We start from the raw sequence: 20,249 nt of genomic DNA on the forward strand, positions 1-20,249 counted from the left end.
AAAGAACACATGCTGCTCTTTGGCAAGGGCTGCCACTTCTGTTCTTCCATTAATTGCTGCCAAAGACTGAGGAAGACCCAACTGGGCTTCCCGTCATTCTTGGCAGTGTCTATTCCTGCTTTCACAAGGTCTGTCTATAGCTGCTTGTGCGAAACCCTGGTGGGACCATTCTTACCAGTGGCATCATCTCCCTTCTCCTTGTCCTTATGCTGGTGTCCTCCCTCTATCTGTCTTGCCACCCTTTTCTCCCTTATAATCCCTACTTTCCCCAAACTGGTGTCCTGTATAGCCTTCCCCATATGAGTGGAAAGAATGGGAATGAGAGTGCTGAAATTCAAGGGAGGGGCCGTCTGCACCACATGGTCCTTTGTGCCAGCCATAAAGGTCTCCACATCTGGTTCCTGTGTGTTAGAGTAGTAAATGGTGTGCCACAAGCCTAACTCATGGATAAACTGCTACAAATCCATGAAGGCCACATCCACTGCCCTGAGGAGGCCATGTGTGCATCACTCCACCATCAACCAAATCCACCAGGTTGTAGTCTGAGCAGCCTGGAAACCAGCACCATGTGTCTGCTGGCATACGGAGGGGTGAGCAGTGAGAGAAGACATTTGAGATAGTTCCTCTTCATTAGAGAAATACCATTAGCAGCCATGTCCCCAGACATAAAATCCAGGCAGCTATGTTCTCAGCTCCTTTCTGGTAGAACATAGCTGTCAGTTCAACCAGCTCAGCCTGAGTATACAGCTGTGGTGTGGATGACTTCCTGGGCTATGCCCCTCCTTGTACCCTTGGTTGATGAGATTTAATCTTCTGTACTACCACTGGGTGGGCTTCCTGAGGTGCCTCTGCCTCCTCATAGTTAACAATCATTATTTTCCTGGAGTCAGAGTCACTCTCAGTGGTCAGGTACTACTTCCGCTGACCCAAGCCGGAACCAAGGGGCAGCCCCAATGGTGAGCAAAGTGGCAGGCTAATTCTTTTAGCTGTCCACTAGTCCATTCCAGCTGTTTTCCCAAATTCTCCTTATTATCAGCTTGCATAAGCTGCATGTTCTTTTCTAATGTAAGTTCTTCTTCGAAACTCTGTACTTTCTTTTTTTTTTTTTTTTTTTTTTTTTTTGTATTTTTCTGAAGCTAGAAACCGGGAGAGACAGTCAGACAGACTCCCGCATGCACCCAACCGGGATCCACCTGGCACGCCCACCAGGGGTCGACACTCTGCCCACCAGGAGGCAATGCTCTGCCCCTCTGGGGCCTCGCTCTGTCGCGACCAGAGCCACTCTAGCGCCTGGGGCAGAGGCCAAGGAGCCATCCCCAGCGCCCGGGCCATCTTTGCTCCAATGGAGCCTCGGCTGCGGGAGGGGAAGAGAGAGACAGAGAGGAAGGAGAGGGGGAGGGGTGGAGAAGCAAATGGGCGCTTCTCCTGTGTGCCCTGGCCAGAAACTCTGTACTTTCAATTTGGCATTTGTGTGATGGCACACAGGCTCCCAGGAGGGGCCATGGCTCTCCTTAAGTCTTTCTTCTTACTTACGCCCACCACCTCAGGGCAGTTAGAATGTTAATGGGAGTTTCGGGGGCATCCCCCAGTCCCTTAGCACAGTGGTCCCCAACCTTTTTTGGGCCACGGACCGGTTTAATGTCAGAAAATATTTTCAAGGACCGGCCTTTAGGGTGGGATGGATAAATGTATCACGTGACCGAGACAAGCATCAAGAGTGAGTCTTAGACGGATGTAACAGAGGGAATCTGGTCATTTTTAAAAAATAAAACATCATTCAGACTTAAATATAAATAAAACGGAAATAATGTAAGTTATTTATTCTTTCTCTGCGGACCAGTACCAAATGGCCCACGGACCGGTACCGGTCCGCAGCCCAGGGTTTGGGGACCACTGCCTTAACAGACTCCAAGAGTCCACCAATGTGGCAACATCATGTCACATGCAGCTAGTTGGCCAGCCTGGGATTCCCACCCAGATCCCACCATTCCCCTACTTGGTATGTGGCTTAGGGGGTCAACTCAACTTGGGGGTCCCTTGGGATTGTGCAATCCTGCCAACTATGCCAATTGTAACACAGGAAGTTCAGACCAGAAAATGGTTTGGGCGTTGTTGTGAGATCCCAAAGAAATCACAAGAAGGACCGGATGGAGCAGATATAGTCTTTATTACTTACATACAGGGGCAGCACAGATAGTGGCCATTGGTAAAGCTCCATGCCCCACAGAAAGGGGTTGCAGTTTAAATAACTAATCCATGGTGTAAGGCCAGGAGCCGCCATCATGGCCATTTACATGCAGGTTCACATTTGATTTGAACAGACAGTAATGAAACAACAGAGCCAAGAATTGGTAGGCCATTACCTTTAATCCTAGCTTACACCCAGTGGGCAAGTAAAAACACACACTGGGCTCCAAAACCTACTCATTCAGTGCTCACAAAGCTACTGACTTAGCCGAGTTTCCTAGAATCAAAGGTTTGTAGCTCACCAGACTTATTCACCTCTGTTCCCATCTCCTTCTCTCTGCACAAACTGGCTTCTCCTTTAGCACTCTGCCATCTTGCTTGGCTGCCTCTCCTCTCATCCATGTGGCCTTTCTCTGCTCTCCTCTCTAATGCTAATCTCAGGAACCGAGACAGAGCAAGCTCCTGGTGTGCCCCATTCCATAGTGTAGATTCAAAACTTTTAATCCAATATACAAAATAGGGAAGTCTCTGATACCAAGTCCACCCCACATCAAAAAGGGTGGGAAAGGCTTAGTTCTAAAACCAAGCCCCGGGCTACAGGATCCTGCCTGCCCACAGCCTGCCCCCAACACACATTAATATCACCTGGGCGACAGGCTTCCACATGGACAGCACCATCTTTAACAAAGTGAGCATAATATATTTTATCTGCCCAACACATGGGCAGTTACATGAAACTCTTTGTCTTCATGCAAGCAAGTAGGTGAGCAGAGGGTAGGGGATAGGGGATAGGCCATTCTGTGTCATCCCCCCTTGATACATATCTGGTGACTCAGTTCCATTGTTGTTAGTAACACCTTAGTTACAGTTTTAATACCTTTTATCTCATGGCCTGATGTCAGTTCTGTGACCACAGCACCATGTGGCTAGGGACAGAGAAGGATCGTATCCAGCATTGCCCCTACATAGGCAGGGCCATCTGCTCATTTTTTAATTAGATTGTTTATTTTTGAAGTTAACTTGTACGAGTTTCTTATATATTTTGGATATTAACCCCTTATCAGATGTATCATTTGTGAATATCTTCTCCCGTTCTGTAGGTTGTCTAGTTAGCTTTTTTACCTTTTTTCTGATTATGGAAGTATTATGTTGAGTAATGAATAAACTTCTTTCAAAAAAACTGCTTCAGTAAATCCAAGAGAGAAGCTTTTGAAGGTTTGGTCTAAGATAGAGGAAGTAAGAAAAGGAAAGGAAAAGATAGATATGATAATGAGACAGTATAGGGACTTGGGCCTGGGAATGGTGGCTACAAAGCAAAGTTAAAACAAGTTGATCAGAAGGAATTTGTGATCAACTTACCAAAAAAATGTCACCACTCTCTACTCAAAAAGGCAGAGTAGCTGATTTTATCTCCTTTCAGGCTGCCTGCTTAAAATGCTGAACAACTTGCACAGTTCTTCAAGGTTTGGCCACTATATGACCTTTCTGGAATGGTGGGTAATTAGCAACACCATCATCTTGACCCCAGAGAGAAGATGCAGAGATAGTTGCCACACAACCAGACAGAAGGTGGCAGTAACCCCACCTTGACATGGGAAATTCCACTTCCCTAAACCCTTTACAAGCCCACCTTTTTAAAAAGCCCACACTTTCAAGCATGCCTGCTTTGTCCCCAGCTTATAAAAGCAGCCAAGCAGAGCCAGCCCCTGGGCCAGTGCAGAGGACCTTTCTTTCTTCTGTGCTGCTGTAGGGAATTGCCTATCTAACCTTGAACCCTCTACTATTTGGATTGGGGAACTTTAGTTGAAAAGCCCTGAATGTGAACGTGCTTGGATGCAAACTCCAAGAAATTGTGTGAGTGGCCTTTGTGCAAACACAAAGGAATGCATGTGAACAGGCTTTAGAAATTAGCCTAGAAAGTTCTAGATTCCTCTTTTCTTTGTGCTTGTTAATTGGCAAAAGAAAAAGAATGTACAGTCATCCCTCACCATATCGTAGTTCGCTTTTCGCGGTTTCACTGTATTGTGGATTTTAAAATTGTATATATCTAATTTTTGCGGATTTTTTGCTATATGTTGGTCAAATAAGTTTGTAAATATGATATATATGTTTGCTCACTTATAGTTTGCATTGGGTGTGGGGGACAGGCTGTAAGCAGGCTGAGTCATTATAGCCTAAGGCTTAGTTTTAAGACTAAGCTTTTCCCCACACCCTTGACTGATTGCATGATAGGGGGTGGTGCACTCTCATGAGGAATCCCATTATGCCTCAGATAAGTGACTTTGTATCAGAGACTTCCTTGTTTGTATATTGAATTAAAGGTTTTGATTTCTACACTATAAAGTGGGGCAGACCGGGAGCTTGCTCTCTCAGTTCCTGCTATCACCATTGAAGGGGCCTCCCTGATCCCTGCCCTTCATGAGAAAAGCAGGGTTTTTGCTATTCCCTTGTCTTCTCTTGTGGCTTGCCTGTCTTGGTAAGACACCAATAAACAGAATAGCCCACCATCCTCCGACTCTGCCATTTCTTTACCGTCTGCCTGAATCTAATGGGAACCTGCATGTGAATGGCCACAATGATGCCTCCTGGCCTTAAACTATATCACAGGATTTTGTGGTACACAGGTATTTCTCTCTATATATATATATTTTTAAAAAATTTTTTTTTCTTTTTTTCTTTTTCTAAAGTTAGAAGTGGGGAGGCAGAGATAGACTTCCACATGCACCCAACCGGAATCCACCCAGCATTCCCACCAGGGGGTGATGCTCTGTCCATCTGGGACATTGCTCCATTGTGGCTGGAGCCATTCTAGCTCCTGAGACATAGGCCATGGAGCCATCCTCAGCACCTGGACCAACTTTTTTCTCCAAAGGAGCCTAGGCTGTGGGAGGGGAAAAGAGAGATAGAGAGAAAGGAGATGAGGAAGGGTGAAGAAGCAGATGGGCACTTCTCCTGTGTTCCCTGACTGGGAATCAAATCTGGGACTTCCATACACTGGGCTGATGCTCTACTGCTGAGTCAACTGGCCAGGGCCTACCCAGGTATTTTTATATATTTATTATTCTAATTATTTTTGCAGTAAAATAAAAAAAATAAGTGTGGGAAAGGTTAATAACTATGGGAAAAGTTTATGAGTATGGGGAGGGTTTATAAAGCCTTAAAATATATATAAATAATAAAATAAATATAAGGTCACTACTTCATGGGTTTTTGCCTATTGCAGGGGGTTCTGGAACGATAGATGAGGGACCACTGCTAACCAAAATTAACCCTTTTTTATGTAAGCAAAAGAGTCCATTAGTCATTCTTTCCCCTTATTGCTTTGTCGTCCTCCCTTGTAATCCTGTTTCCTTTGTTCTGCTTTTGATCAATAAAAGCTTAGGGAGAAGGAGATTCAGGAGGTCTTTGTTTCTCTTGACAGTTTCTCCTTCTTCCTCTTGACATCAGTTTGTGTCGTCAGCAGTTTTTTCCATATGATACTGGTAATTTCCAGTGGGCTGAAGGAATGACTACATGCTGTTTCCCTTGTGCTCAAGCATAAGCTTAATAAAATCTGTCTGGAAATTTCTCTGGGATTTCCTTGCAATTTTTATCTTGGAGAACCTGAGAACCCTAATACCAGTAACAAAAGTCTGGTAATACAAGTTGGAAGTACAGAATAATAGAACCAGTGGTATAAAATGGGAGATCATCTTTATAGAATTGAATATTGAAACTGTGAATATAGATTAATTACTAAGTACAGAAAACAAAAAACCAGAGTGCAGCTGTAGGAGAGGGGGAAAATTTCCCTTTCTCCTCTCAGTTTTTCAAGGTGGTCTAAGAATTAGACATGAGATGATGAACTGAAGAAAATCAAAGAAAAGTTTAAAAATATGTATACCTACTATGCATGAGAGAAACCCAGGAAAACTCAGTAACTTGCCAAAATGATGTAAGTTATCACCTTAAATGTCCTCAGGTAAAGACAAAAGTTGTTGGGTGTTGGGAGAATCAGTTAGTTATGGGAGGTTACTAGGAAAAGCACAATAAACAAGGGTAAGGTTATACAGATTTAAATGTTGCTTCTTGATTAGTAACAGTTTATAGAGATTAAATCACCTCTTCTCCTTACACTCTAAAAAATGGAGATTTTCCCTAGATAGTATATGTCCTTTACAAAGTAACTCTGCTTGGATTTTAGAGCATCTCCAGGGTCTGCTTGTTCTTTTTTTTTTTTTTAAGATTTTATTATTTTACAGAGAGAAGAGATAGTGAACGAGAAGTATTAACTCAGAGTTGATTCACTTTAGTTGTTCATTGTAGATGCCTTGACTGGGCAAGCTCAGGTTTTGAACCAGCAACCTCAGCATTCCAACTCTGTGCTCTATCCACTGCATCATCACATGCCAGGCATCTGCTGGTTCTTAAAAGTAACCAGCTTAATATTATCTTTTGGGCAAATAAGTTTGTAACAAGTGTTTTTAGGTTTGCTCACTGGTATTGGGGCAGCACCATGTGTGTATAGTCTGTGGAAGGCTGCAGGTGCTTGCCTTCAGGGCGGCAGATTGCGAATAGTGGACTGCCTGCTACTGTGAGGAGGGGTGAATGTTTGCTATTGTTTGCTGGAGAAGGGTTTTTTCCCCCCAGCCTGTTTTTTTGGAGAGTCCAGAGAAAGAGAGAGAGAGAGTGCTGAGGGGCTTGTGAGTCCTGAGATTTCCACCCATCCTGTTTTGGTGAGGAGTGCTGTTATGCTTGTGGGGGCCTGTGAGTCTGGGTGAGTCTGGAGAGAGAGAGGGAAGAGGTCTTCCCTGCCTCTTTGCTCGTCCACCATTACAAGACTTTAATGAACAGAATGGCCCACCATTTTCTGGCTCCACAGTACCTTTACCATCTGCCTGAATCCATTGTGAACTTGCATGGCCACAGCGATGGCCACTGGCCTTATGACAAAGAGATATATTTTGGGGTACCAAATTCTGCTCCCCTAGATGCTATAGGGAAGACATGTTAAGAGAGAAAAAGTAGGAGTGCAGTGAAAAAAATAAAGAGGAATACAGTCATTCCTTGCCATATCACGGTTCACTTTTTGTGGTCTCACTGTATTACAGATTTTTAAATTGTATATATCTGTCAGACAGAAAAGTTATATTTTGCTCACTCTCTTAAAGATGGCTGCTGCTTTCACGCGGTGATGCTCTCACATAATACAGCTAAATACCCTTCTTGCTTGGGAACAGGCTTGGTTATGCTAATGTGAGCTGGAGGAAGGGGTTGTCCCACCAAAATGCTTTAAAAGGAGGAGCTAGGAGGCCATTTTAGGGAGAGTGATCACATTCTTGTAGAGAGGAAGAGCCCATGGAATAGCAGGGCAGGGAGGCCACGTAGAGGAGGAAGCCAAAATGGCGCAATGGTGAGGTGGAAGCCTTTGATTCTAGAAAAACTCAGATGAGTCAGTGGCTTTGGGAGCCCTAAATGGAAAAGGAAGTGTTTCCTGCTGTGTATTTTTACTCACTTACCAATTGCAAGTCTAGAATAAAAGAAAATGGACCACCAGTTTTTGGCTTTGCAGTTTCTTTACTATCTGTCCAAATTAAATGTGAACCTACACAGGCCAGGTGGCTTTGATGGTGGCCACAGCTACTGGCTTTATGATATCTAATTTTGTATCATGGATTTTTTGCTATATTATGGGATTTTGCGGTACATAGGTATTTGTATATATTTATTGTTTTAATTATTTTGGGGGTAAAATAAGCATTTTTCTAGCTTAAAATAATTGAAAACAATATAAAATATTAATTAAAACATATTAAAAGAATATTACATTGAAATAAAATACATAGCGTACAGCTGATGAACAGGAAAAGACTTGCACATATGGAAAACGTAGCTACGGCCAGTTCTGCTTGAGCTAGATTGCCCACGTGAGATTCTACACAGCACACTATTGGCTGATGGATGGGAGGTGACCAGCCAGAGCACTGTGTTCTGTATATATAAATAATAAAATAAATATAAGGTCATCACTTGCAAATTTTTGCCTATTACATGGGGGGGGGGCGGGGGGTTCTGGAACCTAACCCCACAATAGATGAGAGACCACTGTAGTTAAAAAAGCAAAAGGAGTTTGAGAATAATATCAGATCAGAAGTCAAATTAGGACAGAATTTCAAAAAGGACCCACCAGAAGAAACATTCATTTGATGTGAACCCTGAGAAGGAATTTATCTGTTGAGATGAACTCCCCATGGTCAACTGAGGGTCCACAATTTATAAATGGTAAGAGCCTGTGGCCATTTGCTCACAGAGGCTTCTCACATACTCAGTATACTGGGAAGAAGGTAAGTTTGAACTCTAGATTTCTTGTTTATTTACATGGATTGAATCAACAATTTTGAGGGAGTTCCTGGCTTTGTCTTTTAACCAATGGACTAAAACTTGTCCCTCAATTAGAACTGCTCTAAATGACCAAGTAAAAAACATATTGCTGACCAATCAGGACTGCCTATTTGAACCAATCAAAAGTGTACTCCTTTGGGCACCTCATTTATATAACATAGACATAATTGGGAATGTGGGTGGGAACTTCCTCTATAAAAGGTAGCCTCCTCTTTGTCTATAAAAGATAGCCTCCCCTTTGTCTCAGCAGAACACAATTTAGGTTCCTCATTGAATCTGTGTCTCCAGGGCTACAGCACATTTTGTTCAAATAACTGCTTTTTATTCTTTATTACAGTCTAAATTGATTTTGATTTACATCTAGAATCAAGAGTCTAGGGTTCTTGGGAACATACCTAAACATGATAAAGGCCATCTATGACAAACCCACAGCCAACATTATAATTAATGGACAAAAATTAAAAACAATTCTCCTAAAATCAGGAACAAGGCAGGGGTGCCCCCTTTCACCACTATTATTCAACATAGTACTGGAAGTCCTAGCTACAGCAATCAGACAAGAAGAAGAAATAAAAGGCATCCAAATTGGAAAAGAAAAAGTAAAACTATCATTATTTGCAGATGATATGATACTGTATATAAAACCCTAAAGTCTCAGTCAAAAAACTACTGGACCTAATAAATGAATTCAGCAAGGTGGCAGGATATAAAATTAATACACAGAAATCAGAGGCATTTTTATAAACAAACAATGAACTGTCTGAAAGAGAAATTAAGGAAATAATCCCCTTCACTATTGCAAAAAAATAAATAAAGTACCTAGGAGTAAATTTAACCAAGGAGGTTAAAGACTTGTACTCAGAAAATTATAAAACATTGATAAAAGAAAGCAAGGAAGACAAAACAAGTGAAAGCATATACCGTGCTCATGGTTAGGAAGAATAAACATCATTAAAATGTCCATATTACTCAAAGCAATTTATAAATTCAATGCAATATCAATTAAAATACCAATGACATACTTCAAAGATATAGTTCACATTTTCCAAAAATGTATATGGAACCAAAAAAGAACACGAATAGCCTCAGCAATCTTGGAAAAGAAGAATAAAGTGGGAGGTATCACACTTCCTGATATCAAGTTATACTCCAAGGCCATTGTACTCAAAACAGCTTGGTACTGGCATAAGAACAGACATACAGATCAATGGAACAGAACAGAGAACTCAGAAATAAACCCACATCTTTATGGACAACTGATATTTGACAAAAGAGGTAAGAGCATACAGTGAAGTAAAGACAGTCTCTTTAACAAATGGTGTTGGGAAAACTGGATAGTTACCTGCAAAAAAATGAAACTAGACCACCAACTTACACCATTAACAAAAATAAACTCAAAATGGATAAAAGATTTAAATGTAAATCGTGAAACCATAAGTATCCTAGAAGAAAACTTAGGCAGTAAGCTCACCGACATCAATCACAAGCAATATCTTTGCTGAATTATCTCCACAGGCAAATGAAATAAAAGACAGGATAAACAAATGGGACTATATTGAACTAAAAAGCTTTTGCACAGCTAAAGACAATATGAACAGAATAAAATGACAAACTATACAATGGGAGAACATATTTGACAATACATCTGATAAGGGGTTAATAACCAAACTTTATAAAGAACTTGTAAAACTCAACGCCAGGAAGACAAACAATCCAATCAAAAAATGGGCACAAGAAATGAATAGACACTTCTCCAAAGAGGACATACAGATGGCCAATAGACAAATGAAAAAATGTTCAACATCACTAATCATTAGAAAAATGCAAATTAAAACCACAATGAGATACCACCTCACACCAGTCAGAATGGCGCTCATTGACAAAACAACACACAAGAGGTGCTGGCAAGGATGTGGAGAAATGCGAACCTTCCTGCACTGCTAGAGGGAATGCAGACTGGTGCAGCCACTGTGAAAAACAGTATGGAGATTCCTCAAAAAATTAGAAATGGAACTGCCCTTTGACCCAGCCATCCTACTTATAGTAATATATCCCAAGGACACCATATATACTGACTGAAAAAAAGAAATGCACCCCCATGTTTATGGCAGCATTGTTCACAATAGCAAAGATCAGGAAACAGCCCAAGTGTTTGTCAGTGGATGAATGGATTAAAAAGCTGTGGTGCATATATACAATGGAATACTATGGGGCTACGAAAAAGAAGGAAATATTACCTTTTGCAACAATATGGAGGGACCTGGAAACTATTATGTTGAGTGAAATAAGCCAGGCAGAGAAAGAAAAAAAATATCATATGACCTCACTCATTTGAGGAATCCAAGGAATAATGAGAACTGCGGAATGGAATTGAGACAGAGGAGGGATCAAAGGAACCAGAGGGAAAGAGGACAGAGGGAAGGGTGATGATAGGATGGGATAAACCTGAAGGGAAGGGGGGAGGACGCTGTAGGGAGGAGGGCAAGGGAGATGTTGAGGGGAATAGGGGGGAGGAGGGATGCATTCGGGGTGACCCTAGAATCTAAGTAAACACAATTAATTAAATTAAAAATGTGAATAGTGTTTAAAAAAATAAAAAAATTAGTCTAGGGTTCTTGCCCACCATTTACTACTATGTGACTTAAATTACTTAAAATAGATTTACCTGGCCTGAGCAGGTGGTGACGCAGTGGATAGAGTGTCAGACTGGGATGCAGAGGACCCAGGTTCAAGACCCCAAGGTCACCAGCTTGAGCGTGGGCTCATCTGGTTTGAGCAAAGCTCACCAGCTTGGACCCAAGATCTCTGGCTTGAGCAAGGGATCACTGGCTCAGCTGCAGCCCCACGGTCAAGGCACATATGAGAAAGCAATCAATGAACAACTAAGATGTTGCAACGAAAAACTGATGATTGATGCTTCTCATCTCTCTTCGTTCCTGACTATCTGTCCCTATCTATCCCTCTCTCTGACTCTCTCTCTGTCTCTGTAAAAAGAAAAAAAGAAAAAATAGATTTACCTGGTTTATCTTGATGATGATGATGATACTTACTTCATCCTACAAAGTTAAGAGAAACAAATCAGAAAAATATATGAAGGCATATTGTGAACCATAATTAAATACGTAAACGTTATCTATCATAATAATTTCAAGTACATACTCTGGCAACTGAAAGAAAGGGAAGACACAGGACAAGAACAAAGTTTTATAGTTATAAGAAAGGGCTCTATATTTATATAGGAAGAACTGACTTAGTACTATAGTTCTAAATGTCATTATCCTTAAAGGGCCTTCACATGAGAGATAGGTTAGGAGCACAGACTCCAGAGTCAGACTGGGTTTGAATCTGTTGACTGAAAAATAATTCTGACTAGGCGTTTCATCACCAAAAAGAATTTATTGGGAGAAAGAAACAAATGCTTGCAACCCAGTGCATGCAGACATGGTAAGTCACATGTGTACTCTAACCTGTGTGCCAAGATGGAGAGGTATTTATAGAAGAAAAAGGAAGAAAAGAAAAAGGAAAGTTAGAACCATAGGACTTTATTATAGAACATAGAGTTCTTTCTATAGGGTATGAGAACTTCCATAAGCCCTAGCTCCTCCCATAGACACTTTCTACTGATTATGTTTGCTTAAAGTTGCAGTTAGGCTATATCAAATGCCAGTTCTGAGACCTAACTTTTATGCACTTCAATTTCCTCATCTATAAAATGGGTACCTACCTCATAGAGTTGTGAGGATTAAATCTAAACACCTAGAATGGTTTCTCATACATAATAAATTGTTGTTGGTATTCAGGGTCTCATGAAGAGGAGCCACAAAGGAATTAAGCAGCAACAATACTGCAATTGGAGGATCCCAATCTCTCCAGGATTGAGGTGCCTTGGAGAGATCAGCTATCCAATTTATTAAGCAGAAACATGATATCATGTGTGAAAAACTAACAAGCAGAATACAGCATACAATTTTATTATTTAGTTTTGCAAAACTGATTAGATTGCACTTGCCCTTTCTGAGACATAACACTACACTATCCGCTGTCTGATTCCTGACCTGCAGAAAGCTCCAGCAAGGCCAAGCATCAAGTCCTTGAGGCCTTCTCTGGATGCGCGACTGCCTTCAGTCATGTATGTTTGGTCTCGACCTTTACTTCCTCAGGATGGGAACAGAAAGTCACTCGGTGCTTTCCTCCAACATCTCCCCCTTTTTTCTTTAATTCATTCTGCAACATTATGGTGTACAAGGAGGCTTGTCCTCTGGAATGACAAAAGTTGCTTCTGCTCTTTCTCTAGACTAAGCAAATAGAAAAACATAAAACAGCAATGATAATTAATGCACATATTGTAGAAGCTCCTAATAACTTTAAATGTTTAACAGGGTTTAGTTCAGATAATCTTTCAGTAATACTACTAAATAAAGGTATACTAGAAAGTAATTTTAGTTTTTCTCTGAAAGTGTCATATATATCTTTTTTAGAGCATCATCTATTAAATACATTTCAGATGAGTTTTGCTATTGTCTATGCATCTGAACAGGGATCCAGACTCCTGTTCTAGCTTTAAGTATATACACAGAAACAACAGATTGATTATAATTAATAGAGAAATTGAGACATGTATAAAAGGAACAATTCACACAGGTAATGACATTGATTCATTCTAGAACACAGGACAAATCATGAACATATAAGGTAGGTGTACATAGTTTGAAAGGTCCACCCCTGTAATATATATAGAATAAGGTGATGTGACCCATTTTGTATAGTAGAGAACCAACCATGTGATTTTATCTTTCAGCAATGATCTCCTGCACCTATACAAATGGGTAATCTATCTGAGCCCACAGAATAATTTGATATAACCTGTCTTTCTTCAGGCCTTAAGGGTCCACAGCTGTCAAATGGTCCTGGAAGCCAAACAGAATTATTCACATAAACAGAAAAAAGGGGTGTCTTTCTAATGAACAGGTCTATTTAAAGGAGGATTAGAAATATAAGTCTAGTAAGAATAGTTAGTTCTGCTTACTGTTACAGATACAACAACCAACATTGCCAGAAACAGAGTCAAGGATGTTTTTGGAGTCTTAGTCCAAATTAAAACATTTTCTGCCTCCTGGGTAAGATTCTTCAGTTTCCCTTATGTAGGTGGTTCAACTTTTTGTGTTGCAGTTGTCTTCACCTTCACTTCTCTGATAGCCTTTGGCTCTAGACTTAGTCTCTCTATTTCTCCTTCTGATGGCTCAAAGATGTCAAATCTCCCTTTCTTTCATTTTCAACTCATGCTAAGGCTTCAGTTCTCTGGAAGGTATCTACTGGTCTCGCATATCAATGGAGATAAGAACAAATCCTCACCCCCCCCCCATTTTGCCCATATTGCTGTTGTAAATCAGCAAACTGTTTCTGTCCAAAAAGCTCATCTTGTGTAATATTAACAGGAGGGTTAGCATCAGTATTTTGATTAGCTTGAATATGAACCTGATTCTCCCACCAAGTCATAAATTGTAAATATTCTTCTTTTGAAAGAATATTTCGAGCTAACATCTCCCAACAACAGAAGGAGGAGGTGGAGGCTAATTATCTTGGTCAGTTTTGAAAGGGTTAATACTATGTTGAACCTCCTCATCAGAAAGTTTAGACTGTAATTCAAAAAGTTGCTCCTTTTGCAGGATGTGGCCTGACAAGCAGCCAACTGCCTGAAGCAGCTTGAGACAAATTCTTGAAATGACTTATCAGGGCCCTGCTTAATTTTACTTAATTCTTTTGTTTCATGTATCTGAGCACATCTTTACACACAAACAAGACAATTTACAGCACAGAAACACAAGTATAACATATAATTTTGATTAATCCCAATACTTGAATTACTACTTGACTTCTAACTCTGAACATATCTTATAATGCAAATTATAAGCAAGTCTTAAGGATCCATATTCTATTCAACCAAATTAGCAAGTCTTAGGATCCATATTCTGTTCAATTTAAATGAGCACTCCTTACAAGTTTCAATTTTAAGCAAAAAATGTAGGGATGAACTATTAATATTTTTTCAATATAAGAGCTGGCATTTCCAATTTTTGCTTGCAAGAACTTAATTCAGGCCTTAAAAAATCATATTCTAGACAACATCAAACAAAAACTAAACAGAAAAATCAGAGAGAAACCCAGGATTTTAGAGCACAATCAGACTAGAAATATGCCTGCCTGATCTCAGTCAGGGCATTTTCTGACAGAGACTAAGGACAGATGAGACTAATCAAGATCTCTCCAAGAAAAAATACGACCACTGAGAGATTTTGTAATCGGACCCATCAAGAGTCCCCCATGTAAACTGCCAGGCAAAGAATAAGAAAGAAACAAAATGATAGTTCAGAGGATTGTAGCTAAAACTTTAAAGAAAATCAGACTGTTGTTATGAGTCGGGGGCACAGAGAGAGAGATCAGCAGACGAAATGATCATGATCTAGCAAAGGACCACCGCTTGCTCAGGCAAATGGCACTGAGTTCATGCTGTGTCCTATTTTTATTCATAAGATTTCAAAAAAACTTGTTTACTTAGAAATTGGCATAGCATCAAGCATAACCTTTATTTAAAGATACATGGAATACATTTGCATGATAGCTTAATAACAGTATAATATCAAAAGGCATTAACTATTATTGCTTCTATGATTCTGACAACATTCCTTTCTTTTATCTCAAGGGATAGTCTTGAAAGGAACCAAAATCTTATGAGAATGTTTTACTGAAAAAAAAGCCCAGCAACCACCTTCAGTAACATAGACCTGTTTCAGTGACCTGCCTTCGAGTCACAAAACAATTCTCTTGGCAAAACATTCTTTTTTTTTTCTCTCATTATTTCCTTTTTTTTTATAATTTTATTTTATTTTTATTTATTTATTTTTTATAAATAAATTTTTATTTTAATGGGGTGACATCAGTAAATCAGGGTACATACATTCAAAGAAAACATTTCCAGGTTATCTTGTCATTCAGTTCTGTTGCATACCCATCACCCGAAAAGAAATCGTCCTCCGCCACCCTCCATCCAGTTCTCTCTGTACCCCTCCCCCTCCCCCTCTCCCTCCTTCCCTCCCCCCACCCCCTGTAACCACCACACTCTTATCAATGTCTCTTAATTTTATTTTTTTAATGGGGCGACATCAATAAATCAGGATACATATATTCAAAGATAACAAGTCCAGGTTATCTTGTCGTTCAATTATGTTGCATACCCATCACCCAAAGTCGGATTGTCCTCTGTCCCTTCTATCTAGTTTTCTTTGTGCCCCCCCTCCCCCTTTCCCTCTCCCTCTCCCCCCCCCCCCCCCCGTAACCACCACACTCTTATCAATATCTCTTAGTTTCACTTTTATGTCCCACCTACGTATGGAATAATGCAGTTCCTGGTTTTTTCTGATTTACTTATTTCACTTCATATAATGTTATCAAGATCCCACCATTTTGCTGTAAATGATCTGATGTCATCATTCCTTATGGCTGAGTAGTATTCCATAGTGTATATGTGCCACATCTTCTTTATCCAGTCATCTATTGACGGGCTTTTTGGTTGTTTCCATGTCCTGGCCACTGTGAACAATGCTGCAATGAACATGGGGCTGCATGTGCCTTTACGTATCAATGTTTCTGAGTTTTGGGGGTATATATCCAGTAGAGGGATTGCTGGGTCATAAGGTAGTTCTATTTTCAGTTTTTTGAGGAACCACCATACTTTCTTCCATAATGGTTGTACTACTTTACATTCCCACCAACAGTGTATGAGGGTTCCTTTTTCTCCACAGCCTCTCCAACATTTGCTATTACCTGTCTTGTTGATAATAGCTAATCGAACAGGTGTGAGGTGGTATCTCATTGCAGTTTTGGTTTGCATTTCTCTAATAACTAAAGAAGATGAACATCTTTTCATATATCTGTTGGCCATTTGTATTTCTTCCTGGGAGAAGTGTCTGTTCATGTCCTCTTCCCATTTTTTTATTGGATTGTTTGTTTGTTGTTGAGTTTTATGAGTTCTTTGTATATTTTGGATATTAGGCCCTTATCTGAGCTGTTGTTTGAAAATATCATTTCCCATTTAGTTGGCTGTAAAACATTCTTTTCTTGTTGTCTGTGTTCCTATTTAAGGCCATGCAATGGGTTATCCTACTACATTTCTCCTTTTTTGTTTATGCTGAATGTTATGAAGCACTACAGAAAATACAGCCTTCTGTTACTCATCCCTTATTTCTCTTGCTTTGATTTGTTGACAGACTATATATAAAAGAAAATATAGAATTAATATTATTATGAAAAGTTCCACAGTGGATTCTAAAAATCCTTTAATATGTTCAATAAGATTTAGTTGCAATAAATTATTTATTAATCCCTTCAATGTAGGTTGACCTGTTAGAATTTCTAATTTTCTTTGAAAAGTTTCATGAATATGTCTTTGTAATTTAATGATTTCTTTAGCTATATTATCATGGCTTAATGATTGCTTTTTAATATAAATAGATTTTAAGGAACAGGGTAACACAAAAAGTAGTTATATTCTAATCACATTTTAGCTTAATTTGTCTTTGCAGGCTAACAATTTGATCTTTTAACATAATTATAGTCTGTTCTAAATTATTAACTTTAGTATTAATGTTACTATCTATATGTTACTGAGAAGTCTACAGTTGTTCAGACTTCTAGTAGTATGTTTAATATTCTAAAATGCTAAGAATTGTTGAAATTTAGTATATGTAGAGGCAGGACTATTGTCAGTTTTAATTGCTTTAGGAATGCCTATAACATTAAAAGCTTTAATAAGATGTTGAATTACACAGTCAGCCTTTTTTCTAGGCAAAGGTGTGGCCTATCAAAAGGAAGAATAAATATCAATAAAACTGTATGTAAGATAGTTTTCTAAAATAAGAAATAGGAGCAATATTTATTTGCTACAGATTATTACTGTGTTGTTTTCTAGGGTTCATTTTTCTCAGTAATGGAGGAGCATTTATAATATTATACTGAGGAAAGTTTCTAATAATATTCTGGGCTTCTTGCCTGGTTATTCTAAATTTTTGCATTAAACCTTTTTTATTTGTATGAGTTTCTGTATGAAATTTAGTAGCTATTTCTATTGATTTAATGAGTAATTGATCAACTTCATTATTTGTAGTAGACATAGGTTCTGGTAAAGCTGTATGAGAATGAATGTGAGTTATATAGACAGGTGAATTTTGTTTTTACAATAAAAGTTGTAACTATTGAAACAATTTGTGCAATTTAGAATTATCATTTGAAATATAAACAGTTTCTATAAGTTTAACTATATGTTCTACATATTGTGAATCAGTAACAATGTTAATAGGTCAGGATATTTGAATTTTGTCTTCAGCTATAATTAAATTATATTGATTTAAGGTTTCAGAAGCACTTTTAAGGATGACTGAAAGTTCAGCATTATTTTCACAAGCTATTAATATGTCATCTATATAATGGGTTATTAAAAATTGATATTTCTGACAAATTTTTTCTAAACATTGATTTACATAATGTTGATACAGTGTCGAGCTATTCAACATTGCTTATGGAAGTAATATAAACTTAGTAAGAATAGTTAGTTCTGCTTATTTTTATAGACACAACAGCTAGCATTGTTAGAAACAGAGTCAAAGATGTTTTTGAAGTTTTAGTCTTAATTAAAACATTTTTTGTCTTTTGGATAAGTTTAATTGTCAAATCTTCCTTTTATTCTATTTCTGACTTATGCCGAGGCTTCAATCTTCTGGAAGGTATCTACTGGTCTTCTGTATCTGTGGAGATAAGAGTAAATCCTTACCCCTCCATTTTGCCTACATTGCTGTTGTAAATTAGCAAACTGTCCATTTAAAAAGTTCACTTTGGCCCTGGCCGGTTGGCTCAGAGGTAGAGCGTTGGCCTGGTGTGCGGGGGACCCGGGTTCGATTCCCGGCCAGGGCACATAGGAGAAGCGCCCATTTGCTTCTCCACCCCCCCTCCTTCCTCTCTGTCTCTCTCTTCCCCTCCCGAAGCCAAGGCTCCATTGGAGCAAAGATGGCCCGGGCACTGGGGATGGCTCCTTGGCCTCTGCCCCAGGTGCTAGAGTGGCTCTGGTCGTGGCAGAGTGACGCCCCAGAGGAGCAGAGCATCGCCCCCTGGTGGGCAGAGCGTCGCCCCTGGTGGGCGTGCCGGGTGGATCCCGGTTGGGCGCATGCGGGAGTCTGTCTGACTGTCTCTCCCTGTTTCCAGCTTCAGAAAAATACAAAAAAAAAAAAAAAAAAAGTTCACTTTGTGTAATATTAATAAGAGGGTTAACTTTAGCATTCTGATTAGTTTGACTACAAGCCTGATTCTTCTACTAAGTCATAAATTGTAACTCTTTCACTTTTGAAAGAACAATCCGAGCTAACATTTCTAAACTTTTTGAGATAAAACATTCAGGGTTCATGAAGGAGGATAGTAGTTCCTGTGTATAAAGATAGTTATTTGTATACTAGGAGCAAGCCGTTTTTAACTCTTTAAGAGCTTTGACAGAAATTTGGTCATAGTGAGTATAAAAAACTTCTTGTCCGAAAGTTTAGACTGTAATTTAAAAAGTTGCTCTTTTAATTATTTATAAGATAAATGCTTTTCCCTACCAGAGGCTAAATAACCCTTGTTATTTTCCTATTATAAAAAAAATCTTATATATACAGACTAATGAAAATGACAATACGACATATCAGAATCTATGGGATGCAGCAAAAGCAGTGATAAGAGGGAAGTTCATATCGCTTCAGGCCTATATGAACAAACAAGAGAGAGCCCAAGTGAACCACTTAACTTCCCACCTTAAGGAACTAGAAAAAGAAGAACAAAGACAACCCAAAACGAGCCGAAGAAAGGAGATAATAAAAATCAGAGCAGAAATAAATGAATTAGAGAACAGAAAAACTATAGAAAAAATTAATAGAACAAGGAGCTGGTTCTTTGAAAAGATCAACAAAATTGACAAACCCTTGGCAAGACTTACCAAGGAAAAAAGAGAAAGAACTCATATAAACAAAATCCAAAATGAAAGAGGAGAAATCACCACGGACACCGTAGATATACAAAGAATTATTGTAGAATACTATGAAAAACTTTATGCCACTAAATTCAACAACCTAGAAGAAATGGATAAATTCCTAGAACAATACAACCTTCCTAGACTGAGTCAAGAAGAAGCAGAAAGCCTAAACAGACCTATCAGTAGAGAAGAAATAGAAAAAACCATTAAAAACCTCCCCAAAAATAAAAGTCCAGGCCCTGACGGCTATACCAGCGAATTTTATCAAACATTCAAAGAAGACTTGGTTCCTATTCTACTCAAAGTCTTCCAAAAAATTGAAGAAGAAGCAATACTTCCAAACACATTTTATGAGGCCAACATATCCCTCATACCAAAACCAGGCAAGGATGGCACAAAAAAAGAAAACTACAGACCAATATTTCTAATGAATACAGATGCTAAAATACTAAACAAAATACTAGCAAATCGAATACAACAACATATTAAAAAAATAATACATCATGATCAAGTGGGATTCATCCCAGAATCTCAAGGATGGTTCAACATACATAAAACGGTTAACGTAATACACCATATCAACAAAACAAAGAACAAAAACCACATGATCTTATCAATAGACGCAGAAAAG

At 39.1% G+C, this 20,249-nt stretch overlaps 1 long non-coding RNA gene across 1 annotated transcript in view; it reads right to left on the bottom strand.

The window, feature by feature from the left end:
• Positions 1-20,249, bottom strand: part of LOC136324838 (uncharacterized) — a 72,689-nt gene that overhangs the window by 42,292 nt on the left and 10,148 nt on the right. Inside the window, exon 2 of the long non-coding RNA XR_010729149.1 lies at positions 11,586-11,624. This is a non-coding gene — a long non-coding RNA (uncharacterized lncRNA). The remainder of the gene's footprint in view (positions 1-11,585; positions 11,625-20,249) is intronic.

The sequence above is a fragment of the Saccopteryx bilineata genome, chromosome 2, assembly GCF_036850765.1.
Source record: "Saccopteryx bilineata isolate mSacBil1 chromosome 2, mSacBil1_pri_phased_curated, whole genome shotgun sequence".
Classification (NCBI taxonomy): domain Eukaryota; kingdom Metazoa; phylum Chordata; class Mammalia; order Chiroptera; family Emballonuridae; genus Saccopteryx; species Saccopteryx bilineata.